The following is a 14,143-nucleotide window of genomic DNA, read 5'->3' as shown; positions in this document are numbered from 1 at the left end:
CACTTCCGCAACGCAGACATTTTCCCTCTTTCTTCCAACAATTTACCTTCGTATGACTTGGCCCTCCGCAATATCCACAGGGACCACGAGTAGCAGAGACCGGTCCTCCCTGAGGGACATCACGCGACACCCCTGGTTGTCGTACTTCTCCGTTTCCCTTTCCAATCTTAAGGGGCGTATTTGTACCTTCTTGCTCAGAGTTACTCCCAGGAAAGCCCCTTTTTTTGGCTTGAAAGTTTTTTACCTGCAGCCTAGCATTCTCTACTCGTTGCGCCTTCTCCACTGCATCGCTGAAGGCGTTAATTTGGGCTACAGCGAGGTCTTTCTGGATTTCTACGTTTAGGCCCTGGACAAATCGCCGTATTCTTCGTTGCTCGGTTATGATAAGTTCAGGCGCAAATTTGGATAGGCGGGTGAATTGGCTCTCGTACTCCGCTACAGATTGGGCCCCCTGACGAAGCTGAATAAATTCATCTTCCTTCCGCTCCTGAACTAGAGGAGGGAAGAATTTCGCGTTAAACTCCCGCATAAAATTCACCCAAGTACTGGGCGTTTGTTCCCGTTCCCATTTTTGCTGAATAACGTTCCACCAGGAACGGGCCGCCCCTTCTAGTTGGAAGACAGCAAAAGTCACCTGCCTTTCTTCAGTGTAATGCAGGGCCGCAAAGATATCCACCATCTTCTCGAGCCACCTTTCGGCGACATCCGGGTCGGGCCCCCCAAGAAACTTGGGTGGAGCAAACTTTTGAAATCTTTCGAGAGCTCTGTCCTCGCTCTCGGTATGGTTGCCAGGGTTTCCAGGATTAGGGTTCGGATTTTGGCCCTGTTGCTGTACTACTTGTGCCAGCAAGTTGGTCATTTGCTATATAGCGGCAACTATTTGCACATTGGGGTCAATCCTCGGTTCATGATTAGGTCCAGATGAGGTTTCCCCAACACCCCTGTCCAGCGTGGGTTGCCTACGCCCGCGCCCGCGCTCATGTCCCCGGCCATTACGTGTGCCCTTCATTAATCTAAGTCAATTTAGGGTCGAGGTGCAAAGATAATTATAAGCATAAGCAAATAACAAGAGGTACACACAGAGCAAAAGCATATATACACACAACTAGACCGAACCAGTCACACAGTAGCAGTCAAGTAGATACAAATATGAGAGATCCATGAAAGTAGCGGGATCATCCGAAAGTACTATAGACAGACTAGGTCACGAGTACAAAAATAACTCATGAAGAGGTTTTCCCCCTCTAGGGCTTCGTCCATAATCTACGACAACAATACCATCCATATCTTAATCAAAGTTGATCACGCTTAACCACACCCGAACAGACCATACGAAGTTCCGTAGAATTGCCTTTCTAGTTCGCCTAAGTCCTTTCTAACCTAGGCTCTCATTGATTTAGTAGCCGGGCACGAGAATCCCAAATAAGATAATTCACAACTTGAGCCGGCCGGTCCCAAGCGTAAATCATCCATATTAAAGATTCCCACCCGACATATAGATCTATCTTCCTCAAGTTTCATGATAAAGATTTTTACACTTATAACATGCATAATTCATAACTTATGCTCAAACGAGCACTTAGACACATTCACGAAATCAAGATCGTAACACCACTGGCCCAAGCTCACTCCGCGCAGAGACCACGCGAAGCAGCTCTGATACCACCTGTGACAGCCCCACCTCACCCTAAGGCGAACCAAAGGGTTTGGCGGACCGCCTGCCCAACTCTCGCCGGGACTCAGTCGAGCCGTTAAAAGAAATCGAAAACGTTCAAGAAGGTAATAGCGCGCTCAAACGATTCAAAGTCGCCAAATAGCAAAACGAAAATCAACACAAAAAATGAATAGTGGTTGCCACTTCACCACCCCGTCAGGAGCCCAACGAGTACAGATATGGCCATATGACTTGGGAAAACATTTCCAATCCAAATAGGATACATGAACAGGGTAAACAGTTTTATACACATACGTTTGTATTTTACGGAACAAAAGAAGATAATTAGATTAAAATACATTTAGGGTTTTCCCACTATCGAGGAGCTTTACAAAAATATAATAAAAGTAACTCGACTCGTGCGTCAAAACATCTTAGCCCCGAAAGTGGTTCCCTGTAAAGAAAACAAAGAGAACGGGAAGGGGTGAGCTTACGCTCAATGAGGTACCAAAATAATAGCGAATAAGAAACATGGAACTTTATATTCAATTAATCACATATGTGCATCAAATAAAGAAGTGAACAAACACCATAGATAGAAAGGATACGGGTGGCTCTCAGGAGCCAAATTCCCATTTGCTTCACCGAAACTTGATCGAAATAACAGTTGACACTCCGTCAACTTTACAGAAGTAACCAATACCGTAGACTCCACTTTCTTCGATTCCTTCCACCTCACATACCCCCACCAGGCCCGAAATCCAATCAGATCAGAAATGGTAATACTCGAGTATACCGGAATCAATGGTCTCAATACCCAAAGATCCCAAAACAGACTACCGTGGTTCGTTATCTAATCGACTAGGCCCTTGCCAGCCCGACTCGAGTAACTGGCCACAGGTGTTGAGCTCAGAGGTCACAGAAGGTCGTTGGATACAAGCTTCCAAACGACGTCAGAACAGATACAGATACCAGATACATATAGCAGATTCCGATACGCACTCAAAATTGGCACATGAACAGACAAGAGAACGAGTGTGATAAAGTACACCCTCGCCTCCATTTTATCAAAACAGTATTTGGCTCCAACAGTCATAAATCAAGTATTTCAGATATTCAGATATTTCACATAACGGGTAGCAGGTAGTGGAACACTCACCGGTTCAAGTATAGATACTTCAAAAGTTTTCACTTCAGATTGGCTTTAATCGCCAAGAAACCCTAAAAGAACCAAAGTAAAACAATTGAAGGTTCGACTTCCAAAATCGAGTATACAGAATACACATGTGAGGCTCGACAACCAGTCGTAGGCCTCGCCAAATAATTACTAATGCAAGGGTGCAAAACATGATTTTAAGGTAACATGAAGACCTAGGCTCAAGCAACCCAAAAGCCTTTCATTTCTACCAAAAGGGCAATTCAAACTTAAAGGAACCAAACGGCCTCGAAAATTGGACAGCATTTCCCCTAAATTTGCTTACTTTTCCAGCCGTCATGGCTTCATTATTTTTCTCAGCAAGTCCCAAAGTCACCCACAACATAAGTTCATTCAATAACCGTTTAGTAAGCTCCAAGTAGTACAAGTACAATTCAAGCTAGGGAAAAATCCGGAAAGGAAAGTCAAGCCCTAAAATATTCAAATAAGCACAATAAAACTCAATTACAAGTCATAAACCAATTCCAAATACCACCAAAATAGGGCTCCATAAGTATACGTCAGCATTAGAGGAAACCAGAAAAATCCGGAAATGGAGTTAAGCGTTAACCCAAAAAAAAATAGTTTTTGACATCATTTTGCGGTTTTGGTACCAAAGGCACTACGATTGTCGGATGGAGGTGTAATATACACCGTTTCGAAGATAAGAGATAGGGTTACAATATTACAGAAGGTCACTAAGCCCAGTTTCGAGTCTAACCAGGTCAAAAATGCAATAGACGACACCAGAACCGCAAAAACAGGTTCACAAATCGCATTCTGGTGCAAACATCATAAATCAGGCTACCTAAGTCCAAATCCAGTAATTCCAAAGCCATCCGAAAGCTAAGAAACAGGGATACAATTCATCAGAAGACCTCAACAACTAATTCCGAAGCATTCCCAACCAAAATAACCCATTACAGAAGCAATTCTCAAATTCGGGTAAAACCAGGGCAGCAAGGGTAATTCCATCTTTTCTCAAGCTACGCTACACCGATTGACCTGAAATTTTGCAGGTACCTCTAAAATATCAATCCCTACAACTTCCATGATTTAACCCAAGGCCAATTCGGCCTCTAACTATGAGCTACAAAACCGGGCAGAATGTAGGAACATGAACCCTAGTTTTCCAATTTTCCTTCCAAAACAGAAATTTCCAGCAATTAACCACTTTTTCCACCTTCTAGCTTCTTTAAATATCATTTCCAATTATCATACAAAGCCACACCATATGAATCATATTAAATCAGAAAAATTCATGAACAAAAGAAAATCCATCAATCTCACCCATAGGTCATGAAATCATCCATAAAATGCAATGCTCTACCACTAGAAATCCTTAATTGATCATTATTAGCATGAGAGGGAAGATATTTAACACCTCACCTTTGCAACTCCAAGAAACATGACAACTAGAGCTTCTTCTTCACAAATGGCTCCACTCAATACCTTAAACTAGCTTAGCAACTCACTTTTGTGGAGAAATTTTGGAATTTAACCGGTAGGTTTGCAAGATTCAAGCTAGAAATGAAGGAAAATTGAAGACACTTTCTCTCTCTTTCTCTCCTCCATGGCCGGCCAAGAGCAAGGGAAAATGAAGCTCATTTTGGTCAATTTTTGGTATTTAGTAAAGTTGGTGAATAGTGGTCAAATCCAAGGTCCAATGAAAACGTGACACCTAGCATCTCTTTTGGCTTACAATTATCCTTTTGTCTCTCTAATACCAATCCACTTGGGTAACCTCTAATTATCTCTTAGCACCCGATAATTTAAACCTAGTATCCGAAACTTAACCTAATTGACCGAATTTTTCCGAACTTTTCACCCTAATGGGTCCCACGTCCGATATATACTCTTAATTTCTCGAAAACTAACCAATACTAGAAAAATCATTTTAAAACTATATTTACTCATAAAATTTGTTTTTAAAAATTTTTGAATAAAGAAAATATGAAAAAACGTGCAATTAAAAGAAATTAAGACCTAGAAATTAAGAAAATCACGGGTCCTCGCACATGTCAATAACAAAAGCACAGTCAGTGTTAACGTGTCATCCTAACCACCCTATACCATACCCATATTATCTTGTACAAAAGTTTAAACTCACTAGATCACTAACTTAGTTCATAACTGATTCAGCTGATTCTAACTCTCCCTTAGGTTCAGCTTCATGTCCAACATTAGGGGTTTCATTCCCTTAACCTTCCTCAGTCAGGTTAATTTGCACCACTTCTTCAATGAACACTCTATACTCAGTCAAGATGTCCTCCGTTCTATCCCTAACTTCTCTCACCATCTTAATGAGGTGATTATTGACCTCTTGAAACTGCTCTCCAAAGGCATTGGTCTGCTCCTACTTCTCTAGAATAGTAGTCCCTGTGACGACCCCACCTCCCCCTAAGGCGAACCCTAGGGTTTAGCGAGTCGCCTGCCCAGCTCTCGTCAGGACTCACTTACTCAAAACTCGAGAAAATAACTTACATCCATAGAATTATAAATAACACAATAATTCAAACTTCATATATACATTGATGTTCAAACCCAGATACAAGGTTTCGACACACCAAAATACTTTAAAGTGTTTACAATTCAAGTACAATTAACTCTAGTTGGGTGCTAGCGTGAGTACAATTAAAAAATTCAAAATTACTAGACCACGCTAGTCTTTACAAGTCTCACGCCTCACTAGCACCCCCTGTAAGGAAAACAAAACTAATTGAGTGAGCTAAAGCTCAGTGATGTTTCAAATAGCAAATTGACCATTAATTAATAGTAAATGTATCATATTAGTGAAATAGCGAGCATAACAAGTCAAGAAAATGAGCAATACACTTTGTATAGCCAACATTCCACATTCAGTATTTCACGTAAAAGGATATAATTGCTTTTGTAAACCAGTTCCACCATAACTTGATCATATAGTTGTTGACACTCCGTCCACTTTCAAGTAAGGTAACTAGTCCAGTAGTACACCATTTAACTCCAATCTCCTTCCACCAACCAAACCCCTTACCGGGCCCGAACTCCAAGATAAACGCTAGTGGTAATACTCGAATATACCGATTAGTCAAGGAGATAACACTCCACTCGACATCACTAATTACCCAGGGTTCGTTATCTGAGCGACTAGGCCCTTGTCGGCTCCACTCGATTAACTAGCCATAGGGTTTCTGGAATTCCAGACAAGATAAATGCGTGTATATCAATTCAATTGAAATCAATGAACAAGAACAATTCACATTAGGACAAGTTCGATAAAGTACACTCTTGCCCTATCAATCCACTTAGATAACATGTAATCATATTGGTCAAGTATGAAACACAAGTGTCAAGTTCAATGAGATATTTGGAAGTACTCACCAAAAGATGTAGTGCCTTTACGGGTCACGTTCGGGTCTTACTCTGTGTTTGGAGTCCAAATCTGTGATAAAACATTGTTTAAAAGCTTTTACAAGTAACTAAGGTTCGAAACTTAAATGTTTCGTTTAACGAGAATCACGTAATTGAAACTTATTTGGAGAATATTTGTAAACTCATGCTCGCCCTTAAACTTTGAAACTTTGAAGTAATTAGACTTTGAAATCTCCATTTGAGTCGAAGTGACTAGGAAAATGTATTCTTTTTAGCCGTTACTTTCACTTTCCAAGGGTACAAGTTTCAACCAAATTCTAACTTATATACCAAAATGAAAGAAGGTTTGAATACCCTAGACGATTCAAGTGAAACTCGTTCTCAATTCCTACTCAAGTCGCGAGTACATCTACCTAACCCTCGAGTGCAAATTTGGGAAGCACGCCCTTTGTGTTTACCTAGTTTCCAGCCATTTATGGTTTCATTGTTTTTCTCAACTCAGCCCCACAATCACACACAAGTAATGTTACTAACATAGCCCTTCAATTAGGCTGTAAAATCATCCAATTACCACACAAGTCTAATCATACAATCGGAAATCAGTTTTGAAAACAAAAAAATAAACAACAGATTTGACACCTTATAGCATTTTGGTCACAACTGGAGTTACGTTTATCGGATTGGGGTACACTTTATATGTCTCGAAGCTAAGGTAAAAGGTTACAACTTTCATAAAGTTAATTCAACCCAGTTCACAATTGATCTAGGTCGAAATTACAAATTACAAAACCAGATGTCCTTGTCAATACGGTTGTTAGTATTGAATTTAAATGACAATAACTCAGGCTACACAATTCCGTTTGAGGCGGTTTTAGATGTGTTGCAAATCTGAAACATAGGGTTAAACAGTTCATGTTTTGGCCAAAGGCTGATTTGATACGGATCAAGGTGAAAAACAAAGCCAAAAGTATGAAATCACAAAACTGTCTGTAAAATGAGGCTTTTGGTAGTCAGGGGTATTTCAGTCATTTCACATGTTACAGTGCTCCAATCGAGCTGAAATTTTGTAGGAAGCTATATAATATTATTTTCTACAACTTTCATGTTTTAACCAAAGCCTAATTCGGTCTCTATCATACACGAATAAAGCTGGTCAGAACAGAGCAGTTTCAATCCTTAAATCTGAAATTTAATGCATTCAAGGTCTAACCTTCACATTCCTAGCTTGAACTACTACTTCAACTTCCTATACAAGATTATAGACATCATATCATATCTAAACAACAAGAAATACAATTGAACAACTCAACCCTAACTCAAAAACATCCACCAAATCCATCCAAACCACTTAAATAACTATCATTTGGCACAAGTACGAGTTATTATCCAAACTTACTCAAGTTTAAGGAAGAAATAAAAGAAAGGCAACCATGTACCTCTCTAAGATGCTTGTAAGAGAAATCCTTCACCTTTCGTTCCCAAACTTTTAACACACCAAGCTTTCCAAGTGCAAAGAAGAGATTAATCGGTTTAGATTCTTGATTTTCACTCAAACTAAGCTAAACCCCAAGATGAAAATGAAGTTTCCTCTCTCTTTTTTTTCTCCCTCAAGAGTCAGCTGAAATGGCAGAAATGAAGAGCAAATGAAGTGATTTTTGATGATAAATATGAAAGAAATTGGTTGGTCAACAACCTTGGGATGTTCGCCACAAGATTTTATCATGAATTTTTCTTCTTTTTCCTTTCTTTTTAAGTCAAGAATTTTGGCTCTCTCTCTTAGCTGATTAGGGATGATATTTTGGCACTAATGACAATAAGATTAAGTTAATAAAGTGGTGATCAAGTGGTGTTTTCAATCGGTAGTGAACGGTACACGTCGGTTCGCACTGTTTTTCCTCAACTCGCACGTACTAGGGTTTTTACTTACCATTCACTAACTTATTATTATTCCTTCTAATCACACTCTTAATATTATCTAAAACTCACTCTGAATCACTAAATTTAATACACACTCCGTACCGAATAATTACACTTCCAAAAGACGTAAAAATCCTAATTTACGCTAACGAGAAAACGAAAAGAAAACCCTTGATTCTATGTTTGTTTGCACTTATTGTGTGGTGAATGAGTAGTAAGGCTATTAGAAAGGAATAAATTCCAAATAAAGGGAAATTTTAAAGAAAATATAAGGGATTTTACACGTCCTCACACTCTCTCCCCCTTAAGAGAATTTTGACCTCGAAATTCATACCTTTTGTCATAAACAACTCGGGATACTTCTCTTGCATGTCTTTCTCCAGCTCCAAGGTTGCTTCCTTCATCTCATGGTGTCTCCATAGAACCTTAACCAGTGGAATTTGCTTGTTTCTCATGTCTTTTACCTTCTTATCCAGTATTCGAATGGGTCATTCCTCATAGGCTAAAGACTCGTCCAGTTCAATATCTTCTGGTGGCAAAATGTGAGTCGGATCCAGACGATATTTCTTAATCAAAGAAACATGAAACACATCATGAATCTGAGACAAACTAGATGGTAATTCTAGTTGATAAGCTACTTTTCCTATCCGCTGGAGTATATTAAAGGGTCCTATGTATCTCGATTGCAACTTTTTCCCTTTTCCTGCTTTAATTTTTCCTTTCAATGGAGTAACCCTAAGAAACACTTTGTCTCCTATCTCAAACTCCAAATCCTTCCTCCGATGATTGGCATAGCTCTTTTGTCGGTTTTGACCTGTTTGAAGCTGTAGACACCAAATTTTTGGTGTAATTTCATTTGTAGTTGTCATGTTCATTTTTTTTAGTTTTTAGTTTTTAGTTTTATTTTTATTTTTAAGTTTTAGCATAGAATTTCTTGAAAATGGAAAAAGAAAAGAAAAGAAAAAAAGAAAAAAATGATGAAAAATGGAAAAATGAAAGAAAAAGATTGAAAATGATAACTCTGTTATTTTTAGTTTGTTTATTTTGATGTAATTGCAATTAAATTGTTGTTTTTATTATTCTTTAGTTTTACTATTATTTTTTGTTTTAATTAATTTTTTTTAAAAAAAAAAAGGAAGAAGAAAAACAGAAATGCGGCATGAAGCTGCGTATTGTCGCAGCTTGCAAACGGAGAATTGGGCAGCCCCTTTAGCTGCAATTTTTGGAGAGGATAGCTGAGGGTTTTTAGGGTTGCTAGCTTGGTATAAATAGGAAAAAAAACAACAGCCGCAAGGGGGGGAGTTTTTTGGAGAGAGGGGGCAGACGGCTAAGAGAAAGAAAGCAAGGCTGAGAAAGAATTGAAGGGTATTAGGGAGGGAGAGATTACAGAGAGTCGGAAGAACGGCAAAAAATGAAAAAAGACCAGAAAAAGATAACGACTGGGTGAGAAAAATCTGAAGAATTCTAACGGCTGGGGTTTGGTGAGTGGGCAGAGAGGAAAAAGAAAAGAGAAAGAGGGAGAGACTAGAAAGAAGGGTTGACAACCGGAGTAGAGAGGGACTGAATGACGGCTGAAAGGAAGGAAGGAAAGCGGATTTTGAAGAGAGGAGTGACGGGCTGAGCAGGGAAAAGAGACTGAGAGAGTTGAGAGCCGAGGAAGGTTGGAAGAACGGAAAAGGGAAACAAAGGAGTGAGTTGTTCGTGAGGAGCAAAGGCAGAGGAGAGAAAGGGCTACGGGTAAGGAGAGCAAAAAAGGGCTTCGGTGAAGAAAACAAAGCATAGGAAAACTGCAAATTGAAGGAATCGAGAAAGAAAGGGTTTTCAGGCGAAGTTAGAGGAAGAGAGAGTAGAAGGAGAAACCGAGAACCAGAATATCAAGATTGCGTTTTCTTCACTGGGATTCAAACCTTGCCATCCTCGGATTCTTCACGTTCCCCTGGTGTTTTCAAGCATTAAAGGTAATTTTTTTTTATCTTTTCCACTCATATCTCATCAGATTTTAAAAGAAAAGTGGAATCTTTTGCTGTCTAAGTTCATTTCAGCCATGACTACAACTTGGAATCTGTTTGGTGGTGATCCGTTCCTTAGATTTGGTGTCAAATAAGGTGTTTGCTCTGAAAATGATGACGTTAACATGGATCTATAGCATGATATTTCATCGTTGTGCGAATTCTTTGCAAAAAGCTGCAACAAGCGTGAAGCTTTCGGTCTGTTGCAGTGGTTCTTGTTTTTCCTTTTTGATTCGCTGAGGTTTCATTTTCTGATGTCGACAAGGTTGTTTTGTGTCACCACTGTTACATGTAATCCGTTTCCAGAAGCATAGTTCGTCAAGTTTGGTACGTTAGTCAGTGCTTTGTTGCTGATATTAGATGCGTAGTCACTGGAGCTATGGTCTTATATCATGATTTTGTTGTTTGATCCAAAGTGAGTTGAAATGATTTTTTTTGGGGCATTGGGTGAGGTATCTACAAGTTCTATTGGGGCGTGTAAATGCTTATAAACATGCTGAATTTGTAGAAAGGAAGCTGGGCAAATCTGTTGCGTCTTTCTGTTTTCTTTCCTTATGCATATCTGCTGCTTTTTTGTGCATTTTCAGAATATGTTGGGATGTATCCTAAGGTAATGGAATCAGTGGTTGGATAATCATTACACTTGGTAGGTTGGATTTAAGTGGATTGTATGAACATGCTTCCTGAGTAAGTTACATCAGGATTGAAGTTAAGTGGTCTGCATTTTGCTGAACTATTAGTTCTTTCTTCGTGAGTTAGTTGCCTCTCCTTGTTCCAGAAATGCATACTCCCCAAAAAATAGGTAACTGGGTTGATGCCTTGGTATGATATTGTTTTCCAACCTCACAAACTGTGAAGTAGTTGTCGGTTGCTGAGGTCCAAACCATTAGGAAGACTTGTATTAGCCCAAATTTTTCAGAAGGTCGCAGGATTAAATCCCTTTTGTTCTCCCGGGATTTTCTTTTCTGTTGTTGGGTGTTAGCTCGCACTTCCTTTTCATCATATTTAAGATAGTGGTGTCTTGTGTTTGCTCTTGCTAATCAAGGTTTGATGTATTTAGTTGTCAAATGCCGCATGTTGCAGAATGAAGAAAAACAGAAAATGCAAAAATCTCCTCCGTATGCATGCATGAGAATCTTTCTAAAATTGCTTTTCGCCCCCTCAAGTTTCCCCTAATGCCATTATGACCCAGAAAATTGAGAAACTTAATCAATTTGGTCCCTATGATTTTACAGCAATGTCATAAAGACCCAATTACATTCCAATCCCTTGCAATTGAATCCTAAGTTGATTGTAATTTGAGTCGTTATTTGGCTTTTTGGACCTTTGAAGTTTTTAAGCGTTGCATTTGGACTTGAATGGTTGATTAATTTTTGCAAGTTGGTCCTTGGTAGTTTTAATTTTTGCAACTTCATTGTTTGTTTGATTCCAATTAGCCACCTTGCTTTGTTTAAATTGCACTTCATGCATGAATTTAAGAGCTTTATGACCATGTGAGCCCGTGTTTGCATGTTTTCTTTAATTTTTACAAATAAATTGGTACCTTGACCATCTCTTTTATTTTGGAGGATAAATAAGTGACTTCACCCCATTAGAACTCCATTTCAAGGGAGGTATAATTTCTTTTATCTTTTTTTTGTCTCTCCTATGTGATCCAACGTGCTAAGTGAAAATTGCATGTCTACTTGTTTCCCTTGCTTTTCTTTAATTCCTTTCATTTACTTCATTTACTTTTGCTTTTTATTTAAGTTATTCTTTATGGGGTATGTGTACACCTCTTGGCTTGTAATAGTTAGGGATTTAATTGTTTTATTCCATCTTATTCCCCCTTTTAGATTGTAGTAGGCCTTCTCCCCCAATAATGTAATAGTTAGGGCCTTAATTACCTTATGTGTTGTGCATGCTTACGTGCGACGTGTTATTCGCTTTATTAGGCTCTTGCATTTAGTCGAGCATGCAAATTGTTATGTGCTATGTGTTTATAGGTGATTTGCATGTCTACTTGCTTTCCATAGCCATGAATGAATGTGATGGATGAATGTACGTTTCCACTAGTCCAACGCTAGTAGGAATTCATAGAATGGGTTAGTCCAACGCTAGACCCTTAGGGATTTCTCTCGTGAGTCCATACTTGCATGTTTCACTTCATTTCATGCATTTTCTTAGTCCGCCTATCTCACCGCTGTCTGAAATAGAAGATTTTATCACATTATATCACAAACGGCTACTAACAGATCCAAAACAAGCAAAACGGCAAAAATCGGCACACGCAAGTGCGGAATCGGCAAAAAGGGGCACACGCGCACGCGCGGAACGGCAAACGGGACGGCCAAATCTGCCATCTCAAACCGTTTTGGTCAAAAGTTAGGCTAGGAGTGTCGGATCAAGGTGGGTGAGACACCGTTTCGAAGCTAAAAGGAAGAGCTACAACTTTAATTTAGGTATCTCAACCCAGATCTCAGTAGGTATAGGTCAAAAATGCACGAAACAGTGCCAGCTGCTTCATTGCGGTTTACCAAACAGGCCCTGTTTGCAAGGCCGTAACTCACAGCTCAGAAATCGAAATCAAGAAATTCCAGAGGCGTTAGAAAGCTGAGACATAAGGCTAAACCTTTGATGTTTTGGCCAAGATCTGAATCCACTCAGAATAGAACGAAAATCGAGTGCCAAAATACCCGTCAGAACTGTCCAGATACAAGGCAGTTTTGATGATCTATATTGTTTGGGTCATAACGGAAGCTACGGAACTCGGATTCCGACGTACTTTATACTGTTTCGAAGCTGAGACCAAGATCTAAATTTCTTATGAAGGAGTCAACACCCAGATCGAATGGGATCAATACGGAAAAACCCACGGTCAGAAACTGAAATTCAAAACGTACACAAACGAACGTCTAAAACAGGCCTGATGGTTTTGCCCATAACTCAGGATACACTAATCCATTTGACCTGAAAGTTTACAAGTAGATTCAGGACCTAAGAGGCTACAATGTTGAAGAAGGCCACTCAATCCAGTTTCGAGTATAACTAGGTCAAAATTGCAAGATACTACACCAGCATCGTAAAAGCAGATTCACAAAACGTATTCTAGCACAAACATCGTAAAACAGGCTACCTAAGTCCAAATTCTGAAATTCCAAAGCCATATGAAAGATAAGATTTAAGACTACATTTCATCAGAAGACCATAACAACCAATTCAGAAGCAATCCCAACTAAAACAACCAATTACAATCGCAGTTCTTACATTCGGCCAAAACCAGAACAGCAAGGGTAAATTCGACTTTTCTCACTCTACGCTACTCCGATTGACCTGAAATTTTACAGACACCTATAAAATGTCATTACCTACAACTTTCATGTTTTAAGCCAAGGCCAATTCGGCCTCTATCTATGACCAAAATTTTCGGACAGAATGAAGAACCAAGAACCCTAATTTTCCAGATTTCTTCCAAAACAGAAATTCCTTGCAATCTTCCACCTTTTCCACCCTCTAGAACCATTATATACCATTTCCAATCATCATAGATAGCCACACAATCATGTTCATTTTAAAACAGAAAAATCACCAATAAATAGAAAACTTCACTAATCCAACCAAAATCAAGATGTAATCCATAAACTTGCATCTCATTTCATCACCAAGCATGAATTAAACATCATTAGAAGAAGGAAAGTGGTCCTTCACAACTTACCTTAGAACAAGAGAGAGAGAGAGTACTAGGTCCTCTAGCTTTCCAACCAACTCCACACAACACCTTACAAGCACTAAACTAAGAGGTTTTATGGAAGGAATTCAAGATTAACCGGTTAGTTTGTGAGATTGGGCAAGATTGGAGTATGAAATTGAGAGAGGTTTTTCTTGTTTCTTCAAGGAAGAGAGCCGGCCAAGCTTCTATGTTTTTGAGGGATTTTGGTCAATTTTTGGTTTTATTTAGAATTGGGAAAAAGGTTGAATAAAAAGTCAAAACAAGAATCAATCATATGGTGACACATGTCACCCTATTTAATGCAA

This window comes from Coffea arabica, chromosome 2c (assembly GCF_036785885.1).
Source record: "Coffea arabica cultivar ET-39 chromosome 2c, Coffea Arabica ET-39 HiFi, whole genome shotgun sequence".
Taxonomy (NCBI): Eukaryota; Viridiplantae; Streptophyta; class Magnoliopsida; order Gentianales; family Rubiaceae; genus Coffea; species Coffea arabica.
Note: the sequence above shows the minus strand (reverse complement) of the source record.